The following is a 22,305-nucleotide window of genomic DNA, read 5'->3' on the forward strand; positions in this document are numbered from 1 at the left end:
GAGAGGGCTGCAGATTTGCTAGGATTGGTACACACATATGTATGTAGACCAATGTCTACGCAAGCCATGGGTGGATTTTCGTACTTCATTACTTTCATAGATGATAGATCTAGATTCGGATATGTGTATTTGATGAAACACAAGTCTGGAGCCTTTGAAAAGTTCAAAGAATATAAACATGAAGTGGAGAAACAAACCAAACACAGTATTATAACTCTTCGATCAGATCGATATGGTGAATACTTGAATGGAGAGTTTCTAGATTATCCCAAAGAAAATGGTATAGTCTCCCAGTGGACTCCTCCATATACTCCACAGTTAAATGGGGTATCTGAAAGGAGAAATCGAACTTTGTTAGACATGGTTCGGTCCATGATGAGCTATGCGAATCTTCCAGTATTCCTATGGGGTTATGCATTGGAAACCTCATCATAGTTACTGAATAAGGTGCCTTCCAAATTTGTTCCTCAAACACCATATGAGATATGGAAAGAAAGGAAAACGATTCTTAAACACGTTAAGATTTGGGGATGTACAGCTTATGTCAAGAAAGTTGACCCAGATAAGCTGGAATCTCGATCCGTAAAATGTAATTTTGTGGGATATCCTAAAGAGACTTTGGGGTATTACTTTTACACCGATCATCGGGTGTTTGTCTCCAGACATGCTACCTTCTTGGAAAAGGAGTTTATCCTTGAAGGAAACAGTGGGAGCAAAATTGAACTTGATGAAGTTCAAGAAGCGCAAACTACTACGGATCAAGTGGAAACACCTGTTCAGACTAAACAACCTTCTGTGGAACAGCCCATTCGTAGGACAGGGAGAGTGTCTCGCCAACCTGAGAGGTATTATGGCCTTGTCATTAAGAATGACAATGAGTTGTCAATCATTGATGATGACGACCCTGTGACCTATAAAGAGGCTATGAGTAGTATTGACTCAGAGAAATGGCATAGTGCCATGAAATCCGAAATGGAATCTATGTATACCAACCAAGTATGGACTCTGGTTGAGGCGCCTGAAGGTGTTAAGCCTATTGGGTGCAAGTGGGTATAAAAAAGAAAGATTGGAGCACATGGCCAGGTGGAGACCTATATGGCCAGGCTCGTGGCAAAAGGATTCAAACAAAGGCAAGGGATTGACTTTGATGAAACTTTTTCACCTGTAGCCCTGTTAAAATCAATTCGGATTTTGCTTGCGATTGCTGCTTACTACGACTATGAGACCTGGAAAATGGACGTGAAAATGGCCTTCCTCATTGGGGAACTTGAGGAGGAAGTGTATATGACACAGCCAGAGGGTTTTCTTTCCAAAGGAAATGAACACCAAGTGTGTAAGCTGCTGCGAACCATATATGGTTTAAGGCAAGCTTCTCGTAGATGGAACATCCGTTTTGATGAGACAATCAAAGAGTTTGGTTTTATCAAAAACATAGATGAACCATGTGTCTACAAGAAGGTTAGTGGGAGCGCGGTAACATTTCTTGTATTGTATGTGGATGACATACTTCTTATAGGAAATGATATACCGATGCTACAATCAGTCAAAGTATGGCTATCAAAGAACTTCACCATGAAGGACTTGGGAGAAGCATCCTACATTCTCGGTATGAAGATATATAGAGATAGATCTAGAAGAATGATAGGTCTTACCCAGGGTACATACATCCAGAAAGTGCTTAAAAGGTTTAGCATGGAAAACTCCAAAAGAGGTCTCATACCGATGAGCCATGGAGTGTCCCTTTCCGAAAAAATGTCTCCTAAGACACCTGAGGAAAGAGAGCGTATGAGTAAGATTCCTTATGCTTCAGCAATAAGATCTATCATGTACGCGATGTTGTGTACAAGGCCTGATGTTGCTTATTCAATTAGTATGATGAGAAGATATCAGTCCAATCCAGGTGAAGACCACTGGAAAGCAGTGAAAAACATCCTTAAGTACTTATGAAGGACTCAAGACATTTTTCTTGTTTTTGGTGGTGAATCTGAGTTGAAAATAGAGGGTTATACTGACTCTAGTTTTCAATCAGAAAGTGATAGCAAATCCATGTCAGGGTACGTGTTTACTCTGAATGGTGGTGCAATTAGTTGGAAGAGTTCCAAACAGTCAACAACGTAGCAGACCCACTCACAAAGCCACTTTCTCAGAGTCACTTTGATTGTCATAAAGACAAGATGGGTATTAGATACCAGAGTGATTGGCTTTAGTACAAGTGGGAGATTGAAAGAGATATGTCCTAAGTCCAATCATGTATGAGGATTTAGGAATAACTTTTATGTAATATGTTTTGATTTCATTGATATTAATAAAAGACTTGTTTTGTTTTTATTGCGGGCTCTATCTATTTAAATGTTTAAATAAGATATACCACAGTTTAAAGTAAAGCTTTTTATGGATTGTGATGAGATCATAATAATGAGACCTAAAAAATGATAACTCTAAACTTAAATAGTTCCTGGTCGTAGGATTACTAACTGGTAATTAATAATCCGCAAAGATCGGTACATACTATGCTTGCTTCATTATGAAGGATGTATGTTCTCATAGACATTTGTGTGGTGACACTATAGCTAGTATGTAGGTGCTTATTTTAGAATAAGTTCACTGAACATGACTCACACAGCTGAACAACTGATGGAGTTCATTCACGTGTCAGCAGTTGTTCACATAGTGATAGTTGTACAAGTATCCTTAGACTTGAGGTCATCATAGTCATCTTGTGTACACTGAACTATGCTTTGGTTTAGTTCTTAGTCTCAAGGGACAATTATAAGGGCTCTACTGGGTATAGGAATTTGTACACAAAGATATTGTATGATCAATAAAGGATCTACCCCTTCCAGTGAAGGAAGAGAATGTTCAATGCTGATCCACTTATGCTAGTTCAGGAATCTCTGGCCAGAGTGAATGAAATTAGAAAGGAGTTTCTAATTTACATTAAATAGAACTAAGCATAGTGAATGGGAAAGCAAGTGATTAAATAAGATAGGCTTGACACAAGTTCCATGCCTTGTATTTAATCGTGACATTGCAGGGTAAAAGGAATTAATTGTACGGTAACTACTCACTGAATAGGTTCTTGGTATTCTAAGTAGTAAATTCGTATCATCCGGATAGTCGCGATATGCTGAGAAGTATCCCTCATGATGTAGAATAAATATGATTAATTAATTAATCATATTTAATGAATTAAAAAATTTATATAAATAATGATAAAATAGTTTATTATTATTTATTTCTACTACCGGCTTAATATTGAACCTACAGGGTCACACCATAAAAGAGAATAATTTAATGGTGGAGGAATTAATTAATAATGGCTGATAATTATTTATTTATGAAATAAATAATTAATTGGAAAATTTAATAATTGATTAAATGAGATTTAATTGAATATAAATTAATTAAGAAAAGGTTCTTAATATTATTAATTAAGAATTTAATTTTTGGAAATTAAATCAAGTGAGAGAATTATTTCTAAAGAGTTTAGAAAAAGGATTAATAATTAAAAGGTGTTTTAATTATTAGTGAGAATAATAAAGGGTTATAATAATAATATTTTATGGGAAAATTTTCAGCTGCAAATTTTGCCTATAAATATACTATTATAGACCCTATTTTTGCCTCAACCAAAAAGATTTACAAAACCCTAATTCTCTCTATCTCCTCCTCCTTCATTACATCGTTTTCTTGGTGGATACCGGTGGAGTGCTTCACACTTGAGGAGCAGCTGCTAAGGATCTCCGTTCATCATTTTTGGATCGCCATTAAAGACCTCCATCTTTCCATTAACGTAAAGCTTCTTAAGGTAAACATACTGAACTACGAATTAAATATTATTTTTCGCATGGATCCTGCGGAGGGTTTCAGTTTTTTAAGATTTAAATTTACGTTTTCGCTGCGTTTATGTGCTAAAAACCCTTCAATAGCATCTTTCAGAGACATATAAAAAACTCCAACCCTTGGAGTCTCATTTACTGCTAGAGTAGATCCCATAATTCTTAATGCATTACTAACTGGAGCTGGTGTCTTGCAATCCCTGGCTTTATGTCCTGGCTTCCCATATTTAAAGCATGTAAATCCAATAGATGGAACCTTAACCGCTGGATTCCGGATAGGTTGATCCTTGTTTGCTGGCTCTCTCACTGGCTGATTGCAGCACTCCCTCGAATAGTGCCCTTTCTGATTACACTTGAAACAAACCAAATTCAACTTATTACAGACTCCTCCATGTTTCTTCCCACATACTTGACAATCTGGAAAAGTTAACCTCAACTGATTCGACTGATTCACATTGACTGAACGGTTGCTTTGACCTCCGTCGCCTGCATTTTACTTTCTGAAATTAAAATTTCTCCCTGGCTGAAACTTGCCCTTCTTAAAAGTTGGAAACTTCCCTGGTTGTGACTGACCTTCATTCCCTTCAAACTTCCTCTTCTTACTTTCCTTTTTTTCTGTGACATCTCACTCTCAGTTTCCGCAATCATGACCTTCTGTACAACTCCTGCATAGGTATCCAATTCAAATATGGCTACCTTCCCTCTAATCCATGGCTTTAGACCTTGCTGGAATCTCTTAGCTTTCTTCCTGTCAGTATCCACATATGACGGCACATACCTTGACAATTCTTCAAACTTACTTTCATAATCAGCTACCGACATATTTCCTTGCTTTAACTCTAAAAACTTCAGCTCCATCTGATCCTGAACAAACTAGGGAAAATATTTTTCTAAATATAATTCTTTGAACCTCTCCCAAGTAATAACATATGTACCTTCCGATGTCTTTACAGTCTCCCACCAATATGTGGCCTCATTCTTCAAACAATAACTTGTAAACTCCACCTTTTGTTCTTCCTTCACTTTAATTAAAGCAAACAACTTCTCTATTTCCTTTAACCAAACATTCGCTTCAATCGGATCTAAGGAACCCTTGAATTCTGGTAGGTTTACCGCCTGAAAATTTTTAAAAGTTACCTGGGGATTGGTTTGTCTTTGTTGTTGTTGAGTCAAGTAAACTGTTTGTTGGGCCAAGATTTGGAGAATCTGGGCTATTGCTGGGTCTATGGGTCCTGGGTTTGCATTCTGGTTAATATCATCTTGGTTGTTATTGTTGTTATTGGTTTCTTCATTCTGGGTGTTGGTAGGGGTATTTCTTCTGGGAGGCATTTTCTGTAAAGAATCAAACAACTTATTTAGCTTTTAACTCAAATCCTTTGCATAAAAGAAAAGTTTTGTAAAACAAAAATATCTCTTTTTTGAAAACAGTTGTAACAGTTAAACTAAGTAAATTGCATGCTTCTTTACAGAATATAAACAGTTAAGGGAATAGGGTACATGGTATCATAGGGGTATAACTGGTGCAATAAATAAAGTAAAGTAAAACAGGTGCAGTAATATAAATGACAATGCTGGAAAGGAAAAGGTACTGATATATATATATATAGATCAAAAGTTTTAGGTAGTACAAGCGTAAAAACGCTTCAGAAGTAAAAGCAAAAGGGTACAACAAACCTACTCACTAGTCAGCAGATCTAGTCTATAAATACAACCCAAAAGTTTACCGATACATACTACACACTACTGTACATATTAAACAACCACAACAGCACTGATCAACATCTCCATCTCTGGATCTAACTCCAAGGAAACTCTGGTCCACCCAATCTCTCAAAGTCCTCCATCACCTCACTAGCCCATCCCATAAGTGTATCAGGGCCTCAACCAGATAATGTAGCTCCGTGTAGCCTAGCCTTAAGAATCCTGCGTATCACATGAATCTCCTCTCGAAGCTCCCTCACACCATGATCAACATCTGTAGTCCTGATGATATGTTGTAGCTCTCGGATCTGTGCCAACAAGGAATCACGCTCCAATAAAAAGAGCCTCATATCGGTAATAAGGAACATGATGCAATGTAGACTGGAATGGGGCACCCGCAACTGAATGCCCAGTAGAATCTGAATCAACTAGTGGAGGTCCTCTGATAGGTAGTCTCATGCCTGGGGGTGGAATAGCCTGCAGTGGTACGGGCTGCAACACAGGTGGAGGTAAAATAGCCAACACTGGTGGAACAACAGGACGTGGATCTGAAGATGTTCCTCCAACTGAGGGCTCTGAGTGATCAGCTGGTACGGAGATGAAAGAGTCGACCATCGCTGCTATCTGAAATCATATCGCAATATAAGAATCTCGAACCACAACGCGAATTATACTAATACCTATTATACCGTAGCACTCAACCTTTCGATGTTCTATCTTTTTATTTCCTTACTTCTAATCCTAACCCTCTACCCATTCCCGTCAATCTAGGCTTGTGTCAGTGACTTTTAACCTGTGGCTTTGATACCAAACCTGTGGTGCCCTCCAAACCCGGGTCAAAAGTTTGGGGTCCACACACACACACCTTATTTATAACCTGCTAATAATAATAATAAAGATAATAATAATATGCAGTGACCCTACTTACCAACTGCCACGGACCGCAACATATTAAAGTATGCACACAAGCCACACACACACACTTTATATTACAAACGTCCAAATCCCAACTATTCAAACTCAGAACTGAATATTAAACATTATTACAAACTTTTACAAACTTAAACTATCTCAAAAGCTGTCCGCTAGCTTAAATTGATCAACCTGGACCCCTAGCTCTCGCACTGGACTGGGGATCCTCGCTACCCACTGGTTCCTTCTTAACTGGAAAAGAACATAAACAACATCGCACAAATGAGCTAACTAGCTCAGCAAGTCACAATGACAAGACTGAGAATAATGATCATCAAGTGAAAAGGGTTAAGGTGTTAAGTGAACAACGATTAATGATTTAGAATTGGATATTATATTTTAATTTTAAAAACCAAGGTTTGGCTGCTGATCAGTCACGCACTAACCCCGAGCAAGGCACACAGCTCTGCTCTAATTACTGGATCCAAGGCACACATTGGCCTAACTTGACCACCAATCTGGTCTGACCACGAATCTGGTCCACAATTTTATAAAACAATCCAATTCTAACATAATAACAGAATAATCAATGTAAAGCAATAAACAAAATCATAAATAACATTGGAGGTTAAATAACGAGATGGTTTAAATTTTCACAAAGGAACAATATGGCAATTTCAAAGAATGGCTGTTAGGTAATGAAAGAATTGGATAACAAAGGAATCAACATTTCAAGGTTACAAGGATTTGGTTTTTCTTCAAAGCATAGGGTACAATAGTTTGAATACATAAGTCATTTGATTCTGTGGTTGGTATTTAGTTTGTATGTATTTGTGGAGTAGTATCGTATATCTGTGGTTTGTACTCGGGTATTTAACAATCAATGGTTCAGAAAGAATAAGGTTTACGACTCAAAGATCAAAAACTGGAATCAAGGTTTAGGGTTCAGTGCTTCAAAGCACTTGCAATATAAAACAAGACTATCAATCAATTACAATATATCTCGAGAAAGTTCAGAACACTTGCCTGGTACTAGCTTGCTATACTGCACTAACTTCCAATCACAATCGTCTTATTCCTCGACTATCTGCTTTCCTTTCCTAAGCCTTGCCTCTTCTGCTCACATATCATAAGCATCTATCAGTACTCAACTCACACGATTCTAGTCGGTATACACTTCTATCTACCTTTCGTTTTACCCAAATCCAACTAACGTATTGAAAGTTATGCTATAAACAAGTAAACACCGAACATATAGACCGACAGTCAAACAACAAGTCACATATAACACGTAACACGTCAAACAATCAATGATATATCATTTATAAAGGAGTCTCGGGTCATAAACAAGCTTTCAGGTATTTAATATGTTTTTTAAAATATTTTTCGGAATTAAAACGGGTCGTTGGATCAATTTTAAAGCAATAAACAGGGTTCGGTTGGCCACATCTGGCTTCAAAATAATTTTCTAATAATTATTGAGCCTTGAAAACAATTTAAAGTAATATTTTAAAGCTCGAAATTATTTTTCAAAATTTTTAAATCATTAATAAATAATTAAATCTAATTAAATATTTAATTAAAATCAATTAATAATTAATTAAATTAATTAATTAATTTATTTTTGAATTAATTGACCAATTAACTAATTAATTATTAACTAAAATTAATTAACTAATTAATTCAGATTTATTTTTGAATTAAAAATAATTTTTGGAATTAAAATAATAATTTTTGGAATTTTCAGAAATTAAAAATGAATTTTTATAATTAAAATAAATAGGAAATATGATTTTTAAATATTTTATAAACACGAATTCTAAATTTGCCAGTTCTGGAAAGTTCAGGGACTGAACTTCATCGTTTTCAAAAGAACAGGGACTAAAGTGCAATTTTGCACCTCCCGTCGCCGGAAAATGCGCTGTCTCGCCGGAGACGGCGTTTTCGGAATCCTTACACCTCCACAAGCTCCAGATTTAATCTACACAACACCAGGAACACAACCATGCAATCAAATCATTCTAATAACCCCTGAGTTGGCCGGAAAATGGCCAAGAAACTCACCGGTTTCTGGTGACCCGACGTAAACTTCAAAACACAACTCCCTTCGATTCAGGGATCCTCTGTTAACGAGCTATACACCAATCGATTGCAAATTTCATAAGGAACAAAACCCACTATATTTTAACACCTAATAATCCCTAGAACAAAAAGCCCTAAATTTCAATTAAGAACATTCATACGGGTTATAAACCCTAATTTTAGAATTCGAAAATTAAACTCAATTTTGAACATGTTATTGAACTCCATATCAGTCATATGACATATGAAAATCATCAGGAAAACAAGCTCTACATCATGCAAGCATCAAATCATTCAAACAATCATCCGAACAAAAATTCATATTTTTAATCAAAATAATTCAAAAATAAATAAAATTACAGAAAATAAACCTTTGATTCAGCAGTGATATGAAGCACAGATTCTGATAGTATATTTCAAGAGCTTTGATTTGAGTACTCGAGCTTCACCAACGGATTCCGGTAACACCTTGAAATTGAGGTTTGATTCTCGGTAGGTTTTATGAAATTAGGGTTTTTCTCTGGAAAATTCTATAATTACTGTTTGCAAATGATTTTTGGTACGAAATAAAATACGGTAAAGGCTATTTATAATTACGAAAAATTAGTATCCCGTTGGATCATTCCGGATATAAAATTGTACGTTTATTTATAAATACAGATCCAAACGGTACCGGTTTTCGGGATAATTATCCAAATCAGTACAATTTGTACTGCGGTCTTGGTCTCAGCGCCTGGTTACACGTATTACGAGGTGATAATTGTAATAGTTTAATAAAAAGATCCCGTTTATCAAAAATACGAGTTTTATTGAGTTACCGAAACGAATAATGTATCGAAAATATTGAGCCGGGACCCGTGCAGGACAAACCGTACGCCGGATCGAAAAAGTCGAAACATGGAAGATGCTCAGAATATTGCAATTAGGTTAGGAAGGAGTTCTCGGAAGAATTTCGGGTTATAAAACGTAATAACGGGTGACATCGGTTGATTCCCGATTATATAAAATAGTTTATAAATACTTCAGAAAAAGAATTTATAAAATCTATATATTTCCTATAAAATCATAAATCAACATAAAAATAAATAGGAAGATATGACAATTATCTATATTTTAGTTTGGACATAAAAAAGTTAAAATACTCAATTGATATTATTTTTAAACATCCAAATACATATACCACTTAACAATTAATTCACAGAATAAATACTGAACATGCATAATATTTATTTATTAGCAAAAATAATTACAAGATATATCCTAGATATTACAAAAAGGATGACAAGTTGCCACAAGGTAAGAGTAGACCATAAAGAAGTTAACATTGGGTCTGCAGCTAAAAAGGAATATGCAAATCAATCAATGAACACTGTTCTTTCTGAATCATCAAATTCTACTTCTACTAAATCTGTTAACAAGAAGAAAGTAACCAACATTGCTTGGGTAGCTAAACACACTTAATCCTCATTGTGTGCAGGGAAAAATGAAAAAAGTCATATGGATCATAGACAGTGGATGCTCAAGACATATGACAGGTGATAAGGCCCTGCTATCACAATTTGAGGAGATGGCTGACCTATTATTGACTTTTGGAGATAATAGCAAAGGTTTCATAATGGGGTATGGCAATTTAATTTTTGGAAATGTTGGCATTGAAGATGTATCACTGGTGGCTAGTTTAGAAGTGAATCTCCTGAGTGTCAGTCAATTCACAGATAAAGGATTTAATATTTTATTTGATAAATGAAGTTGTTCAATATTCAGCAAAAAGACTGGTGAAATTGCTTTTAAAGGAGTAAGAAAGGGAAACTTATTTATTGCGGACTTACACTCAGCAAATAAGGATGAAATATGCTGCTTCTATACCAAGGCATCTGTTGAGCAAAGCAAGCTATGACACAAAAAGCTCTCTCACCTGAATTACAAGACAATCAATACTCTGGTGAAAAAGGAGTTAGTGAGAGACATGCCAAACTTGGAGTTTACTCAAAATGAAGTCCATGAGGCTTGTCAAAAAGGCAAAATGAAGAGATCAAGCCCCAAGAGCAAAATTGTGAATTCTATAAGTGCACCTTTGCAACTCATTCACATGGACATGTTTGGATCAGTTAATGTCTTATCTATTTCTAGAAAGAAACATGCACTTGTGATGGTGGATGACTACTCAAGGTATACATGGATAGAGTTTATGCATTCTAAGGATGAAACTCCACACATCATAATTGAATACATCAAGAAAATTGAGAAGCAGGCTGAAGATTAGAATTGTGTAAAAAGATTGAGGAGTGACAATGACACAAATTCAGAAATGCAATTCTGCATGAATTCTGCAAGGATAAGAGCATTGTTCAAGAGTTCTTGCTGCAAGAACACCTCAGCAAAATGGTAGTTGAGAGGAAGAATAAAACGCTAGTAGAATCTTCCAGAATAATGCTGCTAGATGCCAAATTGCCAACAAGTTTTTGGAAAAAATATGTCAATATTGCATGCTACACTTAAAAAAAGACATCTCATCAACAAAAATCTTGTTAAGTAAACCTACTCAATTTTATCAAAAAGGAAGCCTATTGTAAAGCATCTGCATGTGTTTGGAAGCAAGTATTTTGTGTTAAAAGACAACTCTGAATATGTGGTAAAATTTGACTCCAAACTTTTTGAAGCAATTTTTCCGGGATATTCATTGGAAAGAACTACCTACAGAGTTTATGTGCTTGAACAAAAGAAGATTATGGAAAGCACAGATGTGATTTTGATGATGACAAGTGTCCAGGCTTGGAGTGCCTTGATGAAAGTGAAGCTGAAGCCCTTAAGTTTGAAAATTTGAACATCGATAGTAATTCGGAAGATGAAGGTGAAATCAACATAGACAACATAATGAATGAAGAGTCAACTGAGCAAGTGAATCATGATAATGGAAGCTCATTTCAAACACCTGAATTTGATAGTACAAAATCAGGGGGAGAAAGAGAAGAAAGTCCTGTAAGTCATTCCAATGGTGAAGGAAATGTAGAAACTTCAAGTCAATAAAATCATACCAGAAAGTGGGATAGAAGTCACATTAGAGATGCAATTATTGGTGATCCAAATGTTTGTGTGAGGACTTGGAGTGCAACTGCTAATGAATGTCTACATGCATGTTTTCTTTCACAAATTGAGCTAAAGAAAACTGAGGAAGCTCTACTTGATCCTGATTGAATATCAGTTATGCAAGAGGAGCTAAATCAGTTTGAAAGAAACAAAATTTGGAAATTGGTTCTTGCTCCAAAGAATATAAGTATAATTGGATAAAAGTGGGTGTTCAGGAACAAGATTGATGAAAATGGAATTGTAACAAGAAACAAAGCGAGGTTGGTTGCAAAAGGTTACTCACAGGAGGAAATAATTGATTATGATGAAACTTTTGCTCCAGTTTTAAGACTTGAAGCAATAAGGATCTTTCTTGCATTTGATGCACACTCAAACTTCAAAGTGTATCAAATGGATGTAAAGAGTGCATTCCTTAATGGTGAGTTGGAAGAAGAAGTTTTTGTGCAACAGCCACCTGGCTTTGAAGATCCAGAATGTCCAAACTCTATATACAAACCACTCAAGGCTCTATATGGCGTAAAGCAAGCACCTAGGGCTTGGTATGATACACTTTCAGAATTTTTGCTTAAGTATGGATTCACTAGAGGAACAATTAACAAGACTCTCTTATACAAGCAGCATGGTGGTGATATGATCCTAGTTCAGATCTATGTGGATGATATCATTTTTAGTTCTACTAATGAAAAGTTATGTCAAAGTTTCTCAAAACTCATGCAGAGTGAATATGAAATGAGCATGATGGGAGAATTAAGTTACTTTCTCGGACTTCAAGTCAGTCAAAGAAGTGATGAAATTTTCATCAGCTAAACTAAGTATGTTAAAGATTTATTGAAGAAATTTGAAATGGTTGATTGTTCACCTGCATCTACACCTATATCTATAGCTACAAAGTTGGATGAAGATAAAATAGGTAAAAGTGTAGACATTTCATGTTATAAAGGAATGATTGGATCTTTGTTGTATTTAATTTCTAGTAGACCAGACATTATATTTCCAACATGTCTGTGTGCAAGCTTTCAAGCCAATTCAAAAGAATCACATTTGATGCATGTGAAGAGAATTTTCAAATATTTGAAGGGAACTCCAAACTTGGGCTTATGGTATCCTAAGTGAACTGGTTTTGAAGCTGTTGGATACACAGATGCAGAGTTTGCTAGATGTAGGGTTGATAGAAAGAGCACTAGTGGAAGCTGTCAGTTTCTTGGATAAAGACTTGTATCGTGGTATAGCAAGAAACTAAAGTCCGTGTCAACTTCCACAGCTGAGGCTAAATACATAGTTGCTAGAAGTTGTTGTGCTCAAGTGCTTTGGATTAGAAATTAGCTAATGGACTATGGCCTAGTATTACATAAAATTCCAGTTATTAGTGACAATACTAGTGCTATTTCTATTATGGCTAATCCAGGTAATCATTTGAGAACAAAGCATATTGATGTAAGATACCATTTTATTAGAGAACATGCTGCAAATGGTACCATTGAGCTTATTTTTGTTCCAACAGAAAAACAATTAGCTGACATTTTTATTAAACCTTTGGATGAAGCAACTTCCACTAGACTTGTTGGTAATATTGGAATGTTAAATTATTCATCCTAAAGGCAAGAACTCAGTTAATGTGTAGCATCAGATTAATTTCTAATTAATCAAAATTAATTTGATTTAATTGGAAATTAACTGGAATATGAGTTATAAATATTTCATAATTTTCTGTATATTTATTTTCAAAATTCAAAATTTAGCTTGGGATTTTTCAAAATTCTAAGGAAACTGCTTAATTATTAATTAACATTTTCAGTATGTAAAATTAGCATAAGGCAGAATCAAAAGCAAACAACAGTATATAGAGAATTGAGTTCTCGATAAGTCTAATTGACTTGTTGACAAGTCATTTTGAGACTTCTCGATGGAGTTCTCGATAAGTCTTTTTCTAGACTTCTCGAATGACTTCTCGACAAGCTTCATTATGACTTCTCGATAAGTCATTGTAGAGATCTTGATAAGTCACTTTAAAACTTCTCGATGTAGTTCTCTACAAGTATAATTCTTAGACGTCTCGATAACTCTGAACAGGAATAATTTAACTCCATAAATTATTTCAATAAAATAATTTTGTTATAAAATCATTCTAATTTTATTTGTGATTTATTCAAATAAAAATTAAAAAATTCAGTCCATTTCAGGACAAACTGGGTATTTATTTGACATCTCGATAAGTCACTATCTAGTTCTCGATAAGAGTTGGGAAAGTGACATATCGATATGTATCTATTCTCACACGTGACTTCTCGATAAGCAAATCCCAAATGTTTATTTCTAATTCTCGACAAGTCACTTATCTTTTACTATAAATACCCATACATCTTGACATACACCTCTTTACGCCTTCGAGATCTCTAAGTGACCTAATTTCTGCAAATCCAAACCATTTTCTCTCATTTCAAACTCTTTCTCTCTAATTTTTCTTACCCACTCAAATTCAAACACCTAAAATGGCATCAATACAGTTAGACCTTTTATCCCAAAGGAGGGCACCAACTATCTTGCATTCACAGATGCTAACCAAGCTCCTGATAGCTTCAAGAGCTTTGTGAAGTTTCTCTCTGAAACATACTTTGCAGGTGCTATAACTTCTAATCCAATCCTGTATTTGGATGTTCTATGTAATTTCTGGAACACAACTGTGATGCGGACAATAGTGTATGAGAACCAAACTATGACTATGGTGGTTAATTGCTCCATTCAAGGCCAACAAGTAGAGTTTTCTGAGAATGATGTCAATCTAAATTTGGAATCCCTATGGACAATCTGGTGGAAGTTTCAACTCAAGATGAGCTAGCTGAGTTCATGGACTTCATCAACTACAGTTAAAGGATCAACTTGCTAAGCCTGAACAAGAAGTACTTGAGGAGTGAATGGTCCTTTATTTATGACTCAATTGTGAGGGCCTTCACCTACAGGAAGAAAGGGCATGATAACATTTCAAGTGTTATTCATAAGATGGTGTTCTCCATGGCTCATAACAGGCACTTTAGTGTAGGTCATTTAATAGTGGAGGAACTTAGCACCAGGCTCACAATACCTTTGACATCAAGAGGTAATGAAATATTTCTTCCGAGATTTATAATGTCTGCTTCAAATCATAAAGTGCATGACATTCATTTACTTAATGTATAGATAGGACAAAAATATGCAACTATAAACAAGTGTCCAAAGTTCTATTTGGCTCACTTATTATTAAAAATAAGGTACCTGTAAGTCTTAGAATCATTCCATTTATGTTGGAGAGATTCAAGACTTACCCTTACCCTATGCCTAGCATGAGGTCTACAGTAACAATTAGTACAATTATGGCTCCTTTACATATGGAAGAACAAACACATGAACATCAACAGAGGCCTTCCAAACTGGGACCCTTCCTTCTTTACCACTAGCATCTAGGAAACCAACCACTCCATCCTCTCAAAAGGGTGAGGTGAGTAAAAAGAAGAGAAAGCAGGCACCCTTGACAGTTATTAATGAGAGTCGTGAAGATCAAACTCAAATAGAGTCCACCATGGTCAAGAAACCAAAGAAGACAAAGAAAACTGAGTTGACCACTCAATTGACTACCTCTGCATCCTCCCAAAAGGATGTAGTTGAAAAAGAGGGAATCAAATAGACTATAGGGGCATCCTCTCAACAGAGTGTTTCTATTGAAAAAAGTACTCTCTCTAGTGCATCCTGTACAGAGTCTGCACCATCACTTGAACATATTCAAGTGTATGAAAGAAGGAATAAGGATGGCACACTCACTGAGAGCACATCTCTTGAAGCTCCCTCATCTATTCAGGGGGAGCTGCCAACACTCAATTCTGAGATTACTAATCTTATTTCTAAAATTTATTCTTCATACAATAAGACACTTGAAACCACTTCTCAAGTGTCACCAAAATCCAGTGGCATGGTTCATGAAACTGTGGTCACCAACCAGGAAACACAATTAGATGGTGAGAGGCTACAAGCTGGGGTAGACCTTGATGACACCATCAAAACCACAGGGGTTTCATCAGTTTTAACTGAAGATACTGTGGATGTCTCTCAAACACCTTCATGTGCTAAACAATCTTCACAGATTGATAGGTTTGAGGGTAGTACTCTTGAGTGGGAACTATCTAAATCCTCTCTAATTCAATTGGAGGTTCCTCATGAAGAAACAACTCCCCTCAAAACCCTAGCTGAGATTGCCTTAACAATTGAAGCTAGGAGTTCAATTTCCAATGAGCCTGTTATAAGGGAGGCAAGTCAAACATATTCAAGTGCCAACTCTCAGTAAGAAAAGCAAAGGTTTGAGGCCATGGTACATGACAGTAACCTGGTCAAATCCCCTCCAATTCAATTGGAGGTTCCCATTGTTGGTGAACAACACACTGTCACAACCACAGTTTCTACTGTGAGTCAAACTGTGGTATCTGTCACAGGTAATGTTCCTGAACCTCAACCATCTACCTCAACTATCGTAAACCTACCTTCTACATCAAACCCTTCTCACTAACCCTCACACCTAATCTCTCAGTGGCTCCAAGATGCTCAGGCTCAACCAATCACCACGAATGACCTTCTGGTATATCAACTGTATGGACTTGCCAACATCACACAATAGCTTTTTACAAAAGACATGTCCAATTAGGACTATCAAGCAATCTTGTTGTCTTACAAAATAGATTTTGAAGACCAACAACAGAAAATTGTCAATGAAGTTGAACATGATGGCAATATAGATGCTTGGTTAGACAAGGACTTTAGCTTGAGCATGGATGAAGTCTTGACAAGATTCAAAGAAGAATATTTCATAATATTGGGAAGCAATGCCAAGGCTCTCAGTCCATAGGAAGTCTAACAAAGCTCAACTCAAAGCTTTTCATCTCATGAGTAAAGCACTCCAACAGACTCTGGACATCTATTAGGATTAGATAAGAATATTGGTGAAAGACAAGCTTGATGGCCTTGTGCCATCTCAAGTAGAGATCAAGAACAAATTCCAGATATTTGCTAATCAAATGGCAAGGTTTGATATGACTAGCATGGAGTAAAGCTTCAAGAATCTCAAATAGTCCTTTTTGGCTCTACATGCAGTTATCCAGAATCACATCACAAATACCAATGACACAAGACTCAAAATGGATCAACTACATCAGGGTAGGTATGAACCTTCAGCACTTTTGATGGAGGGCATCAAGAAATCTGTACAAGCTACATTTGGTGCTTCTGTCTCCTCAAGATCCCAACCACCAATGTCAACATCAACAAACCTACAAATCCATGCTCTTCAAACTCAAGTCTCCACTCTACATTCATCAAATGATTCATTGACAACTCAAGTCTCTCAACTCACAGCTCTAATACAAAGTCAGCAGGCTGACATCAAGACATTGGTAGACTCCCATAAGCATCTTCAAATGCAAAATTCAGTCTCTTTAGGAGCTATCATGGGTGCTCTAAATATTCTATTGCATGCACTACCAGAAGCTGCTAGGCCTGAAAATTTCTACACCTCTCATCTTGCCTGCTAACAAGACTAAGGGGGAGATAGAGGCTAGGTTGCTAAAATCATCTGTTGAAACTCAAAAAGCAAAGGCCAAGCAAACTGAATAACAAGTTGATATTGAGATGGAGAGGTTACTAAAAGAAGTTGAGGGACCTAGCATAAGCAAAGAATTTGATGAACTACTTAAGGCTCCCAGGGCTTCTCTAAACAATAACTTCTTCACTTACAAAAAGGCTTTAGACAAGACAGTAAATTTCATAAGGGTGATATTGGTAACTAAGGACGGCTTTCAAGAGAGAAGAATTATTCTCAACATAAATGACTTTCGAGTGGATAGGTGTATGCAGGTGTCCCTGAATTGTCTCATAACAAGAAGGGCATCAGAATTCGACATTCTGATCAAAATCGTCAACAGAGTGATTCATGAAGACACTCTCTGTAACGCCCCCAAATCCGGGGTCAGGAATCTGGGTCGTCACGCCATCCTTCACTCATGTGTAACCTGTATTGATTCAACAATCCAATAGACCCCAATCTCACGCACACACACACACACAAGTTATAGACTTAGAAACGATGTACAAAATGTAATCTTCTTTTATTACGCTCAAATGTACTTTACAGGATCTCAAATAATTATTCGTAACCTCTACATGAAGTTACAATAATTATGACTAATATCTTATACCTATCTGATACTTTGGCCCACCTGAGACAAAGCTTCCCGGGATTCTCCCTATGACTGCAAGCGACTAAGTCCCACACCGGCATACTGGTTATCTGTTATGTTGTGACATTTAAAAGAAAGCAAAAGTGAGCTATAATGCCCAGCATAGTAATTTATAGTATGAAATGATTGTATGATAAACTCAAGTATAATACCATATATGATAAATGCATTTTATTCAAAATTAGTTTTCCTTGGTGATACACATCTTCTTTTGAAAACAATTCTTTAGTGGATTTATTATCCTGCGAATACCTTAATGGTAAACCCAACACCTAAGCTTGGGTTACGGTATTGTATCACAATTCCAATTGGAAGAATAAGACATTCACTGGAGCCCCCGAGATACGATGATCAGTCGTATAACGGTAACAGTAACCCTTTCTACATGTAGAGGGACGACTTCCTACCATCCTCGTTGTCACCCAAGCCGCATTCGGGCTTTATATGCTCCCCCATTCCACGCGAGTATATTTTGCATACTTCGTTTGTCCTTCAATACACATGGTACCTTCTCATAAGGAAAATAAATATGGCAGTCTCCCCAGTCCACAAAGTACTGGATCTCTAACCTTCCTTGTCCTTTTAAGAATCCTATCATATACTTGGAATCATCGAACTATATCGAAGTTCCACAAGCGTTTTGCTTGTTGCTAGGCACAACTTTACCTCATATATATATGTACTTCCGAAAGTTTTCGGAGGAAGTACTAAGGATGTGAGTTGACTGTTGTCAACAGATAAGTACATAAGGCGGAGTTTCTTTTGAAACTATATTCAAAATATTTAAAATAAGTCGAGATAATGTTCTCCGATGATCTGAAATTATTCGAATGATTTTCTGAAATACAAAAAGTATTTTAAATCATGTTTATGATTTTTAAGTCATATAAATCATTTAATAAATAATTAATAATAATAATTATTAAATAGCTAAACCTCGAATAATTATATCTTAAGGAATATATTTGAAGTAGTATTCCTGAACTAATTTATGTTTAGATAATTAAAGTAATCTTTATTAATTAATCGAGTTTGAAAAAATTAATCATTGGAGAATAATTCTCCTATATTAAATGAATAAATGAGATAATATTCATTATTCGAGTAATTAAATATAGTTGAGGGAATACGATTTTCGGAAATCGTTTTAATGAAAGTTCGAGGTATTTATTGTTTCGCAAGTCGACGTCGAGTCCCTTGGAATAAAATAATTACGGACTTTTAATCGTCCAAAACATCTCCGAGATGATTCCCGGGTTTATATTTTATAAAAACAAAACTAACCGACTCTCGGTCTTACAACTTATACATCACGCTCTACTATAGCGTTAATATTCTTAAATAAAGCACCTCCGGAATACTTCCGCGTTTTTATCAATTTTTACTGACCGATCCTCGGTCTAAAATATATACACACCACGCTACTCGCTAACATTAATGTTCTCAAATATAAACTCTTACGGGATATTTCCGGGTTTTTATAAGCTTACACCGACCGACTCTCGGTCTAAATATAACATTTCGAACTCGGTATGAACATATACCAGAAATTATCAACAATTGAGTAATGTAATACATCTCAAACTTCGTAAAACAGTTTAAAGTAATCTCATGCATATATACAACTTTGTAAAATATTCACAACGGTTCTTAAAAGGTAGGGTTTGAAAACTTGCCTGGGTATTTCGAGGTGGAGGATGCTCTAGGTTCCGCTCGGAAATCTATAACCATAAACAAAGATCGTTTCATGATTTATGAACATTTTTAAGTCGATCTCACATGACACCCTCGAGTGTTTATGGTTATAGATTTCCAAGCGGAACCTAGAGCATCCTCCACCTCGAAATACCCAGGCAAGTTTTCGTCCCGAAATCTGTTTAGAAATAGGCAGGGATATGCTTCTCACATGACACCCTCGAGTTCTCACGTTGACTTTGCAGTATTTGATCTTTTCATAAAAGCTTTACTACTCCGTCAACTATATTTCAGAGTACTTGTTATTGTAGATCTATGATCTCTACACGTGGTTCCACATACGCTAAGTCTGGCTACAAGTTTATTAGCTCATTTTCAATCATATGTCTAGCGTTGACGGTTAAATTTCCTAACATCGATTCGTGGTACTCGTTTTAAACTTGGCGACTGTTCAACGTTGGTTCTAATTTATACGCCAAATCTTTTAGTCCTTTAAAGATTTCAACTAGTCCAATAATCCTTGGTTCAACATTTCTTTCCCTTTCGAATCTCATCACTCCCTCCCCGGAGGCACTTTCAATAATATTTAGTCTGTTACTTCATACTTTTCGTCTTTATAGTTCTAGTCCGCATATCTCTATTGTTCATCCTGGGCTGTCACTAGCCGGGTTCTGATAAGTTCTAGGAATTTCTTTGGTTTTTCGACTCAACTATGGTCCAATATCCTCCGCTTACCAATTTCTTCCCAACCGATTCTTTCTTCTTTACAAAGCTTTGTAGCCGTTCCAATGCACGCATGATAACTTGTTATTGTCGATAATTCGATTGATGTCAATTGGTCACTTTATTTTCCTTGAAAATCCATAATATGGATGATTAACGCATTTTCTAGTGTTTGGAACGGTCCTTCAACTTATTCGTTTTCCCCTCCGTCGCTCTTAATAGTGCTAGAGTTTCGTTCCTTAATGTTTGCTCATTTCGGCACATCATCTCTGCCGATTATTTTATGTAAGAAGTTCTCGTCACATTTTTACACGCTCGTCCCCTGCTACACGCGTAGCGTCAGATTTAACAAATCTTCCTGTAGTAATGTAAGGCACATCGTCATCCCGTTGCCATCTTGAAGGAAGCACCATTTCATATGCAATTGATTTATACGCTTTAGAATCGTGGAATGCTCAGCTTCCGCTATTGGTCAGACTTCTTTAATCATTCCTCATATAATATTTATAGTACAACGATACCTTCTGGGTCGTACTTGTTATTCTCGCTAGCGCCTTGGACATATTCGCGTTTGTTGGGAACTGCTACCAGTGGCCTTTAAAGGGCATGTGCGATCTTCATTGCCTTCGGTCAGCTTTAACCATAACATCCTTCGTCCTTCCATGTTGTCCTTCGTAAGGGATATCGACGTCTATTTTCCGTATGCTCGCGTGGTAAGTATATCTATACGAATTTTCCGTCAACAATAGGCGATTCTCCTAACCGTCCCAAATAAAAGGCAAGCCGATAGACGTATCTGCAATGGTTTGGATAGTCCACTCATTCTCCTCGTCATTTTGAGAACTCTAAGTCGTGCCTCTGTTCGTCCCTTCTCGCGAAATATCTTGGAAAATAATCGAGTTGTGAAATTAATTCCTGGATCCTTGCGTGGCATGATATCATAGGGTTTTTCTATCACCAATTATTTCTTTCGCATTCATAACAATTTTATAGAGCAGAGATCTATCATTTGCATACTAAAATAAGCGGTCTTATTTAACCTATTACTCAAAATCCTCAAATAGCACGACAGCTAACTTGGTTCTTGATAATCCTCTTTCAAAAATTATTATAATAAACTCTCACTCCCATTTGGGTCATTTACAAGCCGCAATCGTCAAAATTTTAATCTTCGCCTTTTCCTTTTCACTTTCAACCATGTCAAGTACTAACTTGCCTAATCAATGACATCCCTTCATATTCGGTCATGACTAATATCCTTTTAAGTTTTTAGGTATCTTTAAGCCTTCCTGTTAAGTACTAAAGGGTTCTCTTCATGCGATCTTTCTCATCAGTTGTTCTGAAATTTATTAATCTCAATCTATCTTTTACTACTTAAAGTGTCGGCCACCATATTGGCCTTTCCTTGATGATAATAGATTTCTCAATCAAGGCCCTTTATCAATTTGACCAAAACTTCTGCGCAACGTCCAACGTAAGTAAAAAAAAAATTCTAATTTTCCTCATATGTTAAACTCTTTGTCCCTTTCAGTGCGAACCTTATCGCGATTATTCTAGATTATTATTATGATGCCTTATGTCACGATCCTTAGGTTGCATAAACGTACCATTACACTTCACATAAAATCCTATTTTTATCGTCGAGTATTTCTAACACGGGGTTGCTACTAACCTTACCTTCACTTTTTGAAAATCTTATTCCTCGAATTCATAAATGCTTGGTCTTTCCCGAAATTATTAGTTCTTATCCCGATAGTGTTTCACAGAAGCGTACCTCACTAATCACGTTGTATCTCTATTATCGTTCTTCTATAACCATGTTAAAGATCCTTATATTAATAACTAAACATGGTATTCCCTTTTTAAAACAACTTACTCATCACGATGCTCCGATTGCACCATCATAGCACTGAGCTTTCAGTCTCATATTACAACAATCGGTTCTCAACTATACCTCTCTTTGTTGGGAAGGCAAATAGCCTTGGGAAAAATGATTTACACGATATCGATGA

Source organism: Apium graveolens, chromosome 6 (assembly GCF_009905375.1).
Source record: "Apium graveolens cultivar Ventura chromosome 6, ASM990537v1, whole genome shotgun sequence".
Classification (NCBI taxonomy): Eukaryota; Viridiplantae; Streptophyta; class Magnoliopsida; order Apiales; family Apiaceae; genus Apium; species Apium graveolens.